At 44.8% G+C, this 17,149-nt stretch overlaps 2 non-coding genes across 2 annotated transcripts; both read left to right on the plus strand.

Annotated features, from left to right (window-relative positions):
• The first annotated feature begins 13,587 nt into the window (after positions 1-13,587).
• On the plus strand, positions 13,588-13,660 carry TRNAR-CCU (transfer RNA arginine (anticodon CCU)). The gene has a single exon. It is a non-coding gene; the product is annotated as a tRNA-Arg (tRNA).
• A 2,891-nt stretch (positions 13,661-16,551) lies between these two features.
• TRNAN-GUU (transfer RNA asparagine (anticodon GUU)) lies at positions 16,552-16,625 on the plus strand. The gene has a single exon. It is a non-coding gene; the product is annotated as a tRNA-Asn (tRNA).
• The last annotated feature ends 524 nt before the right edge of the window (positions 16,626-17,149 follow it).

The following is a 17,149-nucleotide window of genomic DNA, read 5'->3' on the forward strand; positions in this document are numbered from 1 at the left end:
CCTGGCGCCGCTAGGTTCTAAAACCTGGTCCTTCAGTTGGCGCCCAATGTGGGGTGACTTCAGCGGTACCGGTCCAAGACCGAAGATCGTGGAGAGCTCCATGTGGAAATTCTGGAGGAAGGCCTGCCACTTCATCGACCCCTGTATGTCGTCGTGGTCCGAAAGTCTTTGCTGCGAGGTTCCCCGCTCTCCGACGGCTACGAAGGACTGCTGCCCTGATTGTCGCCCTGTCTTGGAGCCAAAGACGATTTGTAGAGCGAGACGATTGACGGGTCTTCTGGTGACGCCATCGACATTTCAGCTAAGTATGAGAGGAGCGTCTCCCAGTCCTTAGTTTGTTTTGGTATCCTTTAATGGATCGCTTTGATTTGGTACCTGCAGGCCCCAAAGCCAAGGGTTTATGTATTCACGAGACTATCGTTTTCAGATTTCCCTTGTAGTTTGAAGCTAGACTAGTGAGCGAAGATGCCTGGTCTTAGCAGACTTGGAAAGATATTTAGTTGTGGTTGTTCTAAGGATTCCTGGTTAGAGGATTGGTGTCCGGTTCCTCCAATTGGAACTCCTACATATGATCTCTATGTGAAGCATGGTGTAGGTCCTATTAGTTATAATGACATCTGGGTAAGATATATGAAGAATGACGGTGTCCTACAGTGGCCCCATTATGGTAGCTTCGAAACTGAGATTTTAGATAATCTCGAAGTTAAACTGTTCAAAAAGAAAGCCCGGCCGGCACTGTTTGACTCTTTCCGCATATGGCGCAAAGAAGCCAAACAGAAAGAAATTAAATCAGCGAAGAAGAATAAACGATAACGAGATTTGTCAATGGTGCAAGCTGCTATAGCGTATAGGGATAATGAGGAAGAGCAAGAGAGAGAACAAATGCTCAGGTTTAGGAAGTTAGCGGTATATAAATGCTACCCAGTTTTGCCGCTTAAAGAGCAGGAAGAAAAGAAAGATCTTGCGAAACATCCTTTAATGTCGCATCTATTGAGTTCGCCGCCTCCTTATGTACAAAATGCTACGGCACCACCACTACCAGTTGTAGTTCCACAACCTCCGGTTGTAGTGCCACCTGCAATTCCTCCACAGCCAGCTCCTCTTCCGTTGGCTACTGTTCCTTTGGCGCAGCCTCCTCAGGGGCCGCCAACTTTGCTTCCTTCTTCCTCTGCTACTCCTATGCCTATCTACAATACTCCTTCTGTTCCGACTTTGGATTCTTCTACTATTATTCCGTCTTCTCTTATTCTTTCATCTTCTCCTTCTGCTAGACAGAGAATGACTGCTGCTTTTTCTGGTTTCTTTTCTCCTTTGTTGGGTCAATTGGGTATGTCTCCTGTTAGTGAGCGTAGATAATCACGTAGTCAGTTGCCTGACACAGATGAACGTACAGTTTTGGATCATTTGGCGCGTAAGTGGATTACGTACGCTTCTCAGATAGATCTTGAGGGTGTTATGGATGTTTTCCTTCAATGGGAAACACCAAAGCAATGGTACGTTTTTGAGATGATGTGTGGATTCCTCTATGAACAATGGGTTGAAGAAGTAGGTAAAGCTCCTGATGAGTTGTACCAAATACGTTCTGAATTTGCGAAAGGGACCGTTGTGGGTCCTCGTGATGTTGGAAGAGCAGTTGCGACTATCTTGTCGTTTCGTAGCGACACTCCTTCTGAGCAATTGTTTGAGCCTGATTCGTCAGTTAGGAGAAAAGCGCGTCAATATCCGATGCGTGAGAATCCTCTAGTTTGGAGACCTGCTGATCCTAATGCTGTTCCACCTGTTGTTGCACACTTCCAGCGTGTATGGGTACATGTTCCCTGGAAGCGTGCTGAAGTCTTAGCGCTTAAGCAGTCTTTACCTGATCCGCGCAAAAATCCAGCAGGATATTATACAGAGCTCACTCAGACTGTGGGTTCGGGCATCATGAATTTAGCAGATATAGATATGTTGTTTGGAAATGTTGTCCCACAGCCCATTTGGAGTACGATTCGACATACGGATCATGATCAAGAATTGGGTGATACATGGGTTAATATTAGTGCTGCGAATGATAGACAAGTTGGAGGTGCTAAGCCTGAAGATCTCATTACTCAACTCCCTGGTAGGATAATTAATTATATGAAGATTTTGATGCCTGAAGTGCGTGTTAAGTGGGACAAGTTGTCTGCTTGTAAGCAGAAGAAAGACAAGACAGTGACTGACTTTTTCACGCGGTTTGAAGAGATCTTTGTAAATCATAGTGGTCAGGATATGGCTACTGAGGGTGGCCAGAGATTGTTCGTCGACAAATTTGTACATAATTTGCTTCCTGAATTATGTACTAAGCTGAAAGATTCCGAGAGTGCTTGGGCTGTTTCCACGTCAGCGCAGATTTTAGCTACAGCCCAGTACTATGAAAATAGGTGCAAAGATGAGTTAGAGAAAGCGGATAAGAAGACTAAGGAATTGAAGACTAAAGTTCTTCTACAACCAGCTTATCCACCTCGTACTAATAATCAACGCGATTATCAGCAGAATCAGCAATATTCGAGAAACTCGCAAAGGAACGAGTCTTCTCAACAGCGTTTTCCGTATGGGCCTAATCAGTGTGCATATTGCAAAGAAGAGGGCCATTTTAAGAATAGTTGTCCGGTTTTGTTACAGCTCACAAATGGTGCTTCTGGTGTAAGAGGTCGAGGTGCTCAACAAGCCCCTAAAGGTAGAGGTCGAGGACAGAATATGCGTTCTTTGCCTCCACAGAACTCAATGAATAGTTTTGATCAGCAGCAAGATTTGTCTGGTAGGACAGCACAGTACTATATGGACGATTACTATGACGAAGGTGAGGAAGTGGATGGTAATGATTGTTAGGACAGCCATGGACAAAAAGAGGGAGTTGTTTCAGTTCCAGTAGATCAGAGTGGACCTTATGTTGAAGTGATTGCATCAGGTGTGTCAGAGCCTTTTCTGTTAGACACTGGTGCTACGAAGAGTTCTATAATACACTCTAAACTCCCTGGCGCACCTTTGTCTGGCTCTGAGAACGTTTCTGTCGGTTTTTCTGGCGCCCCGGTTACGATTCCGATTTCTGCTCCATTGTCTCTTTCTGTTGGACCTCGTAAGTTTGAAGCACCCTCATTTTGACTACAGGTTGCGGTGAGAACTTGTTGGGATTGGATTTATTGAAGAGATTGTATGCGACGTTGTATTGTTCTCTGTCAGGAGTACATCTTACGTTGGGTGAGAGAGTGATCTCTCCGATGTACATATCGAAAGATAGACTTCCACCTGAATTGTCTTCTTTACCTGATTCGTTGTGGGCTGTTGGTCGGAATGATGCAGGTCTTTTAGAGATTCCTCCATATGTTGTGACACTGAAGGCGAATGCTAAGTTACCGCGCATTCCACAGTACCGCATCTCGAGTGATGGTGAGCGTGCACTTTTAGCGATTATCTGATCGAAAAGGGTGTGATTGAGGAAACGAGAGGTAATGTGTGCAATAGTCCCGTTTTGCCTGTTCTGAAGAGAACAGAGTCTTCACAGCCTCCTGTATATAGGTTTGTGATCGATCTTCGTGAAGTGAACAAGGTTATTGTTGCACAGTTTCCTGTTGTGCCTGATAATACTGCTTTGTTGACTCTGATTCCGGCTACAGCCACATGGTTCTCAGTGATTGATGTGAAGAATGCTTTTTTCAGCATCCGGATTGCCGTGGAAGGTAGAGATATCTTTGGATTCTCTTTAGGAGGACGAAGTAGCCAAGCTTTGAAAACACAACTTGATCTGTTGGTTTTACCTGATGGTTCTGCCCTTATTCAATATGTTGACGATTTGCTAGTCACCACTGACATTAAAGAGATTTGTAGGGAAGCCCCTTTGTCGATGTTACGCCACTTGTCTGATTTTCATCACAAAGTTTCTCTCTCCAAGTTGCAATATTGTCGACAAGAAGTAACCTACTTAGGTCACCTCTTATCGATGGAGGGAAGGAAACTGACCCCAGAAAGAATTCAAGCTATTGCAAAAATGAATGTTCCTACAACACAGAGAGAAGTACGTGCGTTTTTGGGTATTACGTCGTACTGTAGACAGTGGATCCCTAATTTTTCTTTGTTAGCGAAACCTTTGATAGCTCTTACTGTTAAGGATACTCTAAATCCTATTCCTTGGACTGACGAATGTCAGAGGAGCTTCTCCGAATTACGCAATGCGTTGTGTTCGGCTCCTGTGTTGGGTACTCCCGACTACAGTAAGCCTTTCACATTGTATGTCCACGAGAGAGAGGGATGTGCATTATCAGTGTTGACTCAACAGTTTGGCGATAAGCAACGCCCATGTGCGTATTTTTCGTCGACTTTAGATCCGGTAGCTAGAGCGTTGCAGAGTTGCTTGAGAGCTACGGCGGCAGCGGCTTTTTCAATTCGACAGTCTGCTGGTTTGGTTATGGACAACACGTTAGTTGTAATGGTTCCACATGCAGTGGATACCTTGTTGAACCGTACCAAGACACAGCACTTAACTAGTGCTCGGTTGTCGGGTTATGAGTTGACCTTGTTAGCGAGTCATGTGCACATTAAACGATGCAACACGTTGAATCCAGCCATGTTGTTGCCAATTTCAGTTGAGACAGATAATGATATTGAAGAACAACATGATTGCTTTCTGAGAACTGAGGAAGAAACGAAAGGGAGAATAGACCTTAGAGATACTCCTCTTCCAGAGTGTGATGGTACTTTGTGGGTTGATGGTTCGTGCTTTAAGTTGCCGAATGGTGATACGACTGCGGCATATGCTGTTACGACTTTGCATACGATTGTTGAAGCTGCACGTATCCCACATAATTCAGCGCAGGTAGAAGAATTTATTGCATTAACCAGAGCAGTGTGTTGGTGAAAGGAAAATGAGTGAATGTGTATACTGACAGCCAGTACACGTTTGGTGTGGCTCATAGTTTTGGACGTTTGTGGCGTGAACATGGGTTTTTGACTTCGCATGGAACAAAGATTCAGCATGGGCAGTTGGTGAATGAACTCCTTGAATCACTTACTTTGCCGTTACAAGTAGCGATTGCGAAATGTAGTGCCCATAAGAAAGTCACGGATGATGTTGGTCGCGGAAATGCGTTTGCGGATGAAGTTGCGAAAGAAACTGTGAGAAATGTGATGAGCCGAATGTATGTTGCAGGTCCGGCGAGATGGGTTCCAGAGAAAAGTATGTGTGAAGATACGATTGAGAGTGTGAAATCCATCCAAGCTGAAGCTACAGAGAAAGAGTTGAATGAATGGAGAGAAAGTAAGGGTAGATTGGACTCGAATGGTTGTTGGACTGATTTGTCCGAGCAGCCAAGATGGTTGTTGCCTGACGCGTATGTGCTTCCAGTTGTTACAATGGCTCATGGGATGGCACATATCAGCGTGAAAGGGATTTGTAAGTTGTTGGCTCCGGTTTGGCAGAATGTGGGAAATCCCAAATGTGCAGAGAATTTGGTTAAGAACTGTATGGTGTGTTTGATGTAGAATCCTGGTAAGGGAACTCCAACACCAACTGGTCATTTTGCTCCTCCTACGTATCCGTTCGAGGCTTTGCAGCTAGATTTCATCCACATGGAGAGGTGCAACAACCTGAAATATGTCTTGGTGGTTGTTTGCTCCTTCTCTAGATGGGTGGAAGCTTATCCTTTGAAGGACAATACTGCCTTGTCCACAGCGAAAGCCCTAATAAAGAAATTTTTCCACTAGGTTTGGATTGCCAAGAATTATCTGGAGTGACAATGGGAGTGAATTTATGGGTCAAGTAATGAAGAGAGTATGTGAGGGATTAGGAATCCGGCAGAAGTTCCACGCTGCAAATCACCCCCAATCAGCTGGTTTAGTCGAGTGCTATAACTGCACTCTAAAGTTAAAGTTAGCCAAAATCCAAGCGAGCACTGGTTTACAATGGCCAGATGCTTTGCCTTTAGCGCTCCTGTCCACAAGAATGACTGTGCATTCGCGAATGGGTTTGAGTTCGCATGAGGTTGTGTTTGGTCGCCCGGTGAATATTTGGGGTGTACCAAGACCAACAAAGTTTAGTGACCTCGAGTATCCTGTGTTGCTTGATTACTTGCATGAACTGACGGCTAAACTGCGTGTTTTACACCAACAGGTTCATGAAAGTTTGCCACGAGCTTCTGAGGATCCAGGTCACGCCATCAAACCCGGTGACTGGGTTCTCACTAAAAACTTCCAGCGGAACAAGAATGATCAGCCGCATTGGACAGGACCACATCTAGTTCTCCTGTCTACACGTTCTGCAGTTCGAGTGCAAGGCAAGAAACACTGGATCCACGGCGTACATTGCAAGCAGGCACCATTGCCCTTACCGTATGACCGGTGGGTCCAGGAAGGACTCCCAGACTCTGAAACAGAAACTGTGCCACGATTTTTGCCATTCACCGATGCCCGTCTGATTGGTACAAACTCTGAGAAAGAAAGTGACGATCTTTTGCAAGAAGCTGTTCCTCCTTTGAATCGATTGAACACTACTGAGCCTGAACTCTTGTTCAAAGATCAAACATTGCCAGCAAAGGATCGTTATAATTTGCGACCAAGAGTCGTGGGACTAATAAAAAAACAAATGAAGTTTTTATGATTTTTCTGTTTGCAGGTTAACTCTCCACCGAGGATCTACTCATTTTTGTTTTTCGAACCGCCATCCGGGTTCAGCTGTAGGGTCGCGGTGCCAAGTCTTTGGAGTGCAAGCCTGAGACAATAGGTCGAAGGTTCTGGTTGGCCTAAGGGAGTTGTCCTGGGTTGACAGAGGCATTCCTTAGCATAGAACACCCTACCATCGCGAGCAGCATATTTAGTTAGGATTGATTTCTTCGAGTTGGAGAGGCCTGTAAGGACAATGAATTTTAAGAATAAGATATGCAAGCTAATCACACAGAAAAGATTTTTAATACCATGTTTGTTTTTACTATTGAGTTTAATGATATTTTTAATTGGTTATGTGACATTCTCTTTTAAAGTGACGTTTATTCCCACTGTGCAACCTACACCTCCACCTACAATTTCTCTCATTCTTTTCATCCTTTGCCTGAACATGAGGTAGTTAGATGACTGGAATTTGCCAATAATTCCTTTATTCAACTTTTGCACCAACACCAGTTAGTGATGAATACAACGAATTGTTGGATTTGTGGTCTAATGCCCCATACGACCGATAAAAGTATTCCGTATTTGGTTTTGCCTTTTAGTTTAAATGGTTCTATTTGGGCTTACAGAACGATGTTTATCTATGCCCATAGTGTCTATCCCCAACGTTCAGTGAAAGACAATCCGAAGAATAGTGCTCTGGTCAAGGTTATAGTCGACATGATTAGAGGGATAAGTTTGTATGAGACTATTCCGAGAGATGAGACACAAGCATACATTGGTTGGAACGTTATTGGATATGGAGTTAGTCTGAGTGTTAACCAGCGAGCGAAAAGTTCTCCACCGATTTGGATAGTGCCCCATCAGGGTCGCTATTGTCTGCAGGGTAATGGCAAGAATCCGAGAGCTCAGCTAGGGAAGAGCGTTTGTACTGACACCTATGTATTTACGTCTCAGTCTTCCCCAGCATTTCTTGCCGCTAAGGGTACTTATTTTGTCTGCTACGACAAAGCATACACATGGTTGCCCCCTGACTTTTCGGGCACATGTTTTGTTTCCTTCTTGTTGCCTCCCACTTTTACAGCTGCAGCAGATTACCATAAGCAGAGAGTTGCTAGAGGTGTCTTCAGTCAGGAAGATACTGCAGGGCAAGAGTTGGGAGATTTCTTTAAGGGTTTTCTGCCGTTCTGGGGACCGATGGCTAACAGCAGGAATATTCGCCAGTTGACGAGAGTGGTTGAGTCCACCATAGTCGAAACTGCCGGTGCCCTAGGTAACTTAACTGCTGAGCTCCAGTCGTATAGACTTATGACACATCAGAATAGGGTTGCTCTTGATGTCATAATAGCAGACAGAGGTGGAGTATGTAAACTGATTCAATCGAGCTGCTGCGTTTTCATTCCAGACAACGCTCCGACAGTCTTCCAGGCCATTTCCAAGCTACATAAAATCTCCGATTCTGTCCATTTAGATGAAGGAGATTGGTCATTGATGTGTGGTAAATAAATTTACCGTATCATTTTTTAGTGACAAGTACAAGAATAGTTCAATCAAATGAGAGGCAGAGTCCGTGGTATCTGAGTCATACGGGCTTTAATTCGATGGCTCGAGCTAAGGGACAAGTCAACAGGGTGTCAGGAAAATGGCAAGACAATGTCAGGACAAGTCAACGTTATAATTACAGTGCACAATATATATAGTAAAACGGTACATTAGCATTGCATATAGGAGGCGTAACAAGTGAAAAGGAGAAGATAAGAACACATGTGCGTAGCAGGGGGCGTGAAAGAAGGCGTGTAATAGGCGTACGCGGAGGCGTATAATGTGGACGTCACAGAAAGTGTCATAAGTGGGTGTATGCACAGAGGTAATCTGCAGAGTCAGCAGGAAGTGCGGATGCGCGCGCAGCTAGCATGACGTGACATAGACGTGTAACTGGGGAGAACTTTAACACTAGTAGAGGAGACAGAAGTCTGGGATGTCAGAACGACCTGTACCTATAACATATCTGGTATCTTATGTTTGGAGGATGTATTATCTGGAGTAAAAGGTCTCTCGGGCAGAGGCTATTCTATACTGAATGCTAGTGCGTGCATATGTGTCTACGTGTCTACGTGCGGGGCCATGGGCCTACTATGGCAACGGGAACTGTAAATTACTTGCATGGAAACAGGAAGGCTGGCTCTTTGCTCTGCAGCCGGGGATTTGTTTACCTAAATCACAAGACAGGAATGTATTTTGGAGGAGGCTGAACAGATAACTTGAAGGCAAAATACTGTCTTGGCAGGCAGGCCAGGTTGAGCCAGGCACCGCTTCGCTTGGCAGGAAGTAAGGCAGAGGTCAGGGATACGTGTCCATGCTGCAGCTTTCAGAAAAAGAAAGCAGAAAGGGCTCGGAGACAGAAATCAGGGCCTAGCTCGGCAGAGCCAGGAAAAACGTAAAAGTGTACCATGTAAAGACGTTGGCATGGCATGGTTAGGAACTGAATTATCGATCCATTCATGGTGGATCTGAAAGAGGACATGTTAACGTTGGACGCAAATGTATTTGCGTCTTCATATTCGGTCATGGAGGGAAATTACATGTACTTTAAGCACGTACATGGAGACGTTGGGGTACACGTTAGGGGACATACTTGACCATAAAAATTTCAATTACCTCAGATGGGATGGTTATGGGGATTGATATCCACTTGGGGATGGTCTTAGCTATCCTTTTCCTGTTCTGTCTCTGTGTACAGTGTGCTCCTGCTATTTGTGGCCTCTGTGCTACTTCGTGTGCAAGGAGACCTGTCAAGAGAGAGGTACTAAGTACTATGATGATGCTACAGCAACATATCGATGATCTGATGAATATAGATCCAGATTCAGACTGACATGAGTTTGGGTTTGTTGCCTATGTAAGGGCAAAAGGAGGGGCTGTAGTTCCGTAGTTTAAGGGTGTGAGGTTCGGTGGTTCCGAACCCGTTCGATATAGGTCGTCGGAAACAGACGATTTTGGAATCAGCGAACCGCAAATCATGAGTGCGGTATGTACAAGTGTTTTCGCATTAATCGATCAATGAGAACACTATGTATTTAGGGATTTCGTTTGAACCTTCGGGTTCCATTTTGTGTGCGACAGCCATTTTGTGTGGTTGCCCTCACATAGGCCGATGACTACGGCTGAATGAGTCCTTGAGACACGTACACCTTAGCTGACTTCTGAATGACCTGGCCGAACTGACTCCTTGCCCGAGGCTGACCTCGCTGAGCCAGTTCCTTGTTAAGCAGCTGGTAGATAAAGATCAAAGAGCAGGACATGCCGAAGTTTACAGCACACGGCACCCACCTTTCTATCTTGCTTCCAATCTGTTTCTGCTCCTTCCTTTGCGACATGATTACTGAATTGGGTTGAGGTTTTATGATGGGTTTGTCCGGCCTGATCCGACAGGATATTGGAATGTGCTTGGTCATTTCTGGTGGGTTGGACAACGGCAAATGGGATTGTCGTCATGCGATATGTTTGAAATGTCACCCCGTGATTGGCTAGTTTGTGTGTAATCAATGCGACCTTTGGAATGTGATTTTTGGCATAAAAGACCATGCTCCGCTCATTGAATTTGTGCAGTCTCTAGCGAACCACCCGTGTTGTGCTTCGTAGATCTCTGTTCCTGGTTGCAGCCAATAAACTTTGGTCTTTGACATCATCAAGAAGTGTCCCGTGTCTCTGTTTGCCGAGGCAGGGGAACTCGAAGGCATCGGGCTTTTTCCCTGGCGCCGCTAGGTTCAAAAAACCTGGTCCTTCACTTCAGTCGGGAGGGTCCATCTATGACAAGAGGAAAAAACATGAAGGGGTGTTCCCTTAGATAACAAAGTTCAACTCACATCAGAAGTTTGGCCCACTCACCACAACGAGAATAAATTTATTCAAAAAAGTTTTTAATTTTCATTTTTTGCATATAAATATAAATATTAACATGATTTTTAGATAGATAATTCCATTTAAGCAGTAAAAAACATTTAGAAAGAATTTACATAATCAAAAACATGTAAAAACAGTCAAAACCAAGGACACGCAGTGATACTACAAAAAAGGTACCAAATAGATCCACTCATGCATCCAAACATCCCTTTTATACAGTCCAATTCATACACAGACATTCACATCCATATCTCTACACACAAAGACGAAAAAAGCGCCGACGCGCGTTTCGGACAAGTGCCAAAAGGCTTCCTTCATCAGGGCGCACTTGGGATATTGAACTGGCAGACAATGAGCATAATGTCTGTACCACGGTCCTGGGAAGCGGTCCTAGAAACAACAAGGATGTGGGTGGGTATTCTGTGGGCAAAAAGAACAAATTAGGGACAAATAAGGATAAAATTTCATGAAAAAGAGCAAAATGGCCTATAATTAGAGTCAGCAAGACACAAGGGTTCCAATCAACCAGGTGCATACATGTAACTAGAAAAAAGTTCTCCTTATATCCCCAAAAGTTTATGAACACCGAGAAGGGATCCATCTATGACAGCCATGATCTCGTCCTGGTTTAGCGCCTTGAGTCCCCTTTAATGTGTCTTCTAAGCACGTTTACCTGATCATCCCGCATTTTCACAAACCTTCATCATTTTGTAGCTTTTGCTACAAAAATGAGTTAAGTCATCAGAGAAGTGGGTAGGTAATCAGAAACAGCGAGGTTGCTGCACTGTGTTTTACACGCAATAAAACCTGACACATGGCTTGAATGGTGGATTTGTTTTTATAACAGTTACGAAAGCTACTTTGAAAGATTTTTTTCATACAGCCAATACCCATTTCAGAGAAACGCAAACCTATTTATAATATTGCACAATTGTATAGTCCGAATTTATTTTAAACTTCTATGGCAAAAATGCTAAATAGATGGATTAAAAAAGATGTGCTGCATAGGCCAGGAATCACACCCGGGCCGCCCAGAATTCTACCACTGAACCAGCAATGCTTCGCTATTCCCCCACACTGTGTAACGCTTATAAGTAGTGCACAATGCGAGATTATCTGGAAATCATATGGTCTTTGAGGTTGCATAAGGCTGACAAGAGCACAGGCAGTTGCTGTACAGCAGAATGCTTCACATGAAGAGAGCAGCTTCGAAGCTCACATGTAGTATGACAGATTCTATCTGTGACCCTCCTATTCTTTAAACGTACATATGAGCCTCAGAGACACAGAAGATGATACAACTTGACAATTACAGATGCTGAATCATTAGCTGTAGTCAGTGCTAAACCACCAGGGCTGTACCTGAACCTGGAGGAAACAAAGATGCTGCACAGTACAACCCATACCGGGAATGCTGAGAAGACACAGACCTGACTTGGATTCGAACTGAGGTTGCTGCGGCCACAACGCTGAGTACTAACCACTATACGATCACTTCGAGCTACTTGGACTCTGTGTCTGATGGCTGTACCTATATTTTATAGCTGAGTCCTGTCCGATTTCAAAACCAGGTACAATTTTCCAGACGATAATTCTACAAATTTATTATTCAACACTTTAAATGAACATACAAAAAGTGATAGTATAAACCAGACATGCGCTCCAGAACTGGGCACAGACCCCGGAACTGACCACCAGAAATGTGTCCAATGAAATACGTGGCCACCAGAATAGAGCACAATGCTCCAGAGGAGGCCTAGAGAACTGGCTCATAAAGACAGATATGTTATTCAAACATTCGAAGAGTGGCATCAAACCTCTAGGTCTGGCAGCGAGAACTGGACTTGAGGTTTCATATGAGGTCTGCAACGCTTGACTATACTCCATATGAGTCTCCCAGGGCAGACACAATATTTCAGAAGAGACCTCCAGAATGATAGAAACTTTAGGTGAAGCCACCCTAAGTGAACCAAATATCACAGATGGGAGCTTCACAACTTGACACAGCAGACAGTGTCATTTTCCAAGCACTCACAATCAGGCGCGGTGCATCCATTGGGGCGAAGGGGCGTAGCCCCACTAAGCCCCATGGACCCACCGCGTTGTCACAAAAATACAAATACAACAAATATTGAAATAATCGTGCTCGCTACCTGCCGGCCGGGAATCCGGGAGACACCCAACTTTTCCAGAGTGCGCGGGGGGGTGGGGTGGGTGGCAGGATGGGCCTGCTGCAGCTGCGCAAGTAGATTTATGGGCAGAAACTAGCCCGCGCATGCGCAGATTGATTCCCTGTGAATTTCCCCTTAGAGAGAGGACCAGGGTTGCACAGGGCGACTGGGGGAGCAGTCATGGTGCCCCCCCCAGCCAATCCTGGCACTGCATACAGCGCCAGGATTGGCTGGTCAATACATAGCCCGGGTACATAACCCCCTGTCTCGGGGGGGGGGGCAGAGCCCTCTCCCTCACTCGTACTGCGGCCTCTGTTTGTTTATGAAATGGCTAGTTTACACAGAAGTCCCCTTTCTCACGGGTTACTGGTCTTAAACAATGCCAGTTTCAAAGACTTGCCCTCTCGCCAGAGTAACAGGAGTGGAACTACTAGTGTGCGCAAAATGCCTCCTTTCACGTGGATTACAGGTGGGACACTGAGCTGGTGCAGAAACCCCATGAACAGTGCTAGTTTACAATGCTCCTTCATCTGCCCCGAAGGTCGTGGTAAATGCGTGTGTGATGCTGTCCCTTGCTCGAGGTCCAGCTCTCACGTAGGATACAAATGTGAAACTGATACTTTGTAGTGAACACCCCCCTTTCACGAGATACCAGTGTCAAATTGCTAGTTTTCCCAATTAGTGCCTTTTCCTACGAGTGTTACATGTCTGACACTGCACCAGTTTTCCAGAATGTCCCCTCGCCCTGCCAGGGCCCTCGGAGAAGTAACCCCAATAGCTACTTTGTATATTCTTGTTTCATAGAGACGAGTGTGTAGAACATTCAGTTCGAGGAGGAAGTACGTGTAGATGAATGGATTCTTCCTTAAGTCGCCCCAGTTAGATTGTGTTGTAAGCAGCCCCAGTGGCCTAATGGATAAGGCACTGGCCTCCTAAGCCAGGGATTGTGGGTTCGAGTCCCATCTGGGGTGGAGTAATATGTGTTTTTGCAGTTTTCGAGTCCCATCTGGGGTGGAGTAAATATGTGTTTTTGCAGTTTATAAGCAATCTGATGTTGTGCGTTTTAGATTTGAGGCCTGGCTTCAACTCGATTTTATCCCAGTGGGAAAGCAGCTGCCATGATTAAGGTTTTGCACTCTCAACGTGACCTCATGTATGACATTATATATATTTTTTTATTTAACTTGATTTGAAATATGCAAATTAGCTTACGCCTCACCACTGTCAAATGTCACCAGCCGCCCCTGCTCACAATACTTCAGACAAAGCCTCTAGAACTAAACACCACACCCCAGAAGCAGCATCTAGAAATGGAAAAACAACACTCAAAATGCAGTGGCCAGAACAAAATACAACACTGAAAGTGTGGCCTCCTAAAGCAGTGAAAGTACCAGCTGAGACATCTAGAACTAGACACAATACTGCAGACAAAACCTTCAGAACAGAACACCACACTCTACATGTAGCATTCCAGAAATAAAGACCGTTTGCAGGATCGGGTCCAAAACTGAAAACAACACTCCAAATGCATAAACCTTAAGAAAGCACAACCTGCAAATGTGGGGTCATAAATCAGTAAAATATACCAGATGAGACATCTACAACGGGTCACAATACTGCAGACACGGCTTCAGTAATAAGACGACATCTGCAGCACTGGACACATTCCGCCAGTGGTGGCCTCGGGACAAGAGAAAAGACTTCAGATATTGCCATCTATGTATCAGAGCCAGAGTATCACAGAGCATGTGTGTGCGTGTGCGCCCTTGTTTCAGAGCATCTATGTGCATCCTTGTGTCAGAGCATGTGTGTCCTGTCAGAGTGTGGGTGTTTGTGAGAGGGTATGTGCATCACAGCAAATGTGTCAGAACTTGTGTATGTGTGTAAGAGCATGTGTGTATCAAAACATGTGTGTCACAGCGTGTGTGTCATAGTGCATGTGTATTTAGTTCTCTCTGTAGCTGCCTGGTACTAGTGCTTACACACCGTTGTTACTTCACTTGTTTATTAAGTGATAGGGTTGAACAATGCTTTTTATGCCCCACTACTTCTGAACTTCACCAGCCACCACTGCAGGTGCGCAGACCATCTCACCAATGCGTGACTGATTGGCCTCACTGGGGTTTCAAAGGAGGCCCCTCATGAGCGGGCTCTGGGCCCCTGCTCATCTTTTGAAAGCAGAATAAATGCTTGACTTGTGAGACCAGAACTTCACTAAGTCTTTTTATCCATTCAGGGGTGTTTTATCCAATTTTAAATTCAGGATCACAGCACCAGATTTCTAAGAAAATAACATGACTGGATACGAAGGAGGTATATCATCAACCAGTTGCACGAAAGAGTATCTATGTCCCTGATGCAACAAGAGAAAACACAACCAATCACATGTGCTGCATTGTTTGTTCTATTTAGGCCTGGCTGGGAAAGTAAAAAATGACACCAAACATCCAGTGTGTATTTTACTTCTAGGGCAAGGTGGGTAGAATTTGAGGGAAAGTTACTGAATTTTGAATGCGTGTACTTGGACTTTACTTGAAAAGGCAAACTGTTAAAAAAGTGCATCAAATAAATGAAGGAATATATGACACTGGTAACCCTGCAACAATGAAATTAGAGATGTGTGCTAGTGTTGCAATTTGTAGCTGTTTTGTTGAATGACCTTTTCGTATGAGGTACTTGATTTTAGCTTCTTTAACAGCTTGGAACAAAGAAGCCTTTCTGCTCTACGAACTACTATTACATTATGAGAAATAATGAGACATCATGCTGTGCTTTGGCTGCCCAGGGCCACACATGGTGACTGTTGCCTTATGTGGAGGCTTTTTTAAGGTTGACATGAGTCCTTTACTTTCAAAGATATAGTTTTTGTGTTATTATCCTTTACTACACTTTTTGAGGCATAATCCTCTGCCCACAAGTCTTTGTTACACTCTCCTCCTTTCTGGGGTTTGTTGCAGTTTCTTGTTGTGTGAGTCTTTGTTACACTTTCCCGTTGCTTGAGGTGTTTCTTGTTGTGTGACCCTTTGTTACAGTTTCCACTTGTCTGAGTTTGTTTTTATTGTAGTGTGATACTTTGTTACAGTTTCATCTTGTCTGAGATGTCGATGCCATTCCTCTAGCTGAATCTTTGTTGCAGTTTTCCATTCGTTAATTCTTTGTCCCAGTTTACTCTTGGTTTAGGCTTGGTGAAGTTTCCGGTCGTGTGAGCCTTTGTTACAACAACTTCTTGCCTGAGATGTTGTTTCTTGTCCTGTGAGCCTATGTTACAGTTTCCTCTTGCCTGAGATGTTGTTTCTTGTCCTGTGAGCCTTTGTTACAGTTTCCTCTTGCCTGAGATGTTGTTTCTTGTTGTGTGGGCCTTTGTTACAGTTTCCTCTTGCCTGAGATGTTGTTTCTTGTTGTGTGAGCCTTTGTTACAGTTTCCTCTTGTCTGAGATGTTGTTTCTTTTCGTCTGATCCTTTGTTACAGTTCCATGTAGTTGAAACACTATTTGAACTGTGAAATGCATCAATAATGAGGTATCTGTGCCCCCCGCCCCTCTAGCCCCTCTAGCCCCAGGTCCACTGCACCTGCTGCACCAGTGGGAGCCACGCCCCCGAGTGAGGGAAAGGTGCGCCGAGAAGCGTGAGTGGGAGCTAATGAACAGCACACAACGAGGCAGCGGAGGGAGGGGAGAGCGAGGCGGAGAATGGAAGAAAAATGTGACTTTCCTGTTAATCTTTCTTTTATAAACACAGTGCTCGAATTCCCTGTTTATATCACTACTCTAGCAGCTTTGAAGGAGTACGTGTTTATGAAGGTTTCTTCCAAGTAGATGTATGGGCTGTCCTTCAGCAGTCTCTGTGGCATAATCCGTCAGCAGTCTCTGTGGCGCAATCGGTTAGCGCGTTCGGCTGTTAACCGAAAGGTTGGTGGTTCAAGCCCACCCAGGGACGAAAGATTTTATTCAGAAAAGGACACATTTTGCATAAGAAAGGACTGCAATGGAAGCTTCCCTCTCATTTCAACCTGCTATGTGAAATCCCAGTCTTTCTTTCTTTCTTTGCTCAGGTTTGAGTCCCGAGCCCCTCTCACAGATGTTGGTGGCCACGTGCCTAGTAAAAAGATGTTGCCCTCATCACAAGTGGCCATGATACTCTATCCCACCAGTCACAAGAGGGGCGGCAATCCTTCACTCCTGGCGTTTCCCACCCCTGCAGGTTGTCTTCTGAAAGCTGGTGAGACCGAGGGCTCTGCGCATCCTTCCTATCTGTAAGTTCCACCACATGTTTACGAAGCTTCAGAATGACCAGTCCACCTGCGTGAAGGGTCTCCCACTGCGCGCGCACATCCTGATGCTCTTTTAGTAACTTTTGATCTGTTTGAGGTCGGTTTTTATTTGTTAAAATCTCTAAATTAAGCAGCAGGTGATAGATGTTGCGGCCAGTACAGCAAATCCATAGTTATGCGGAAAACGACG

The sequence above is a fragment of the Lissotriton vulgaris genome, chromosome 12 (assembly GCF_964263255.1).
Source record: "Lissotriton vulgaris chromosome 12, aLisVul1.2, whole genome shotgun sequence".
In the NCBI taxonomy this organism is placed as follows: Eukaryota; Metazoa; Chordata; class Amphibia; order Caudata; family Salamandridae; genus Lissotriton; species Lissotriton vulgaris.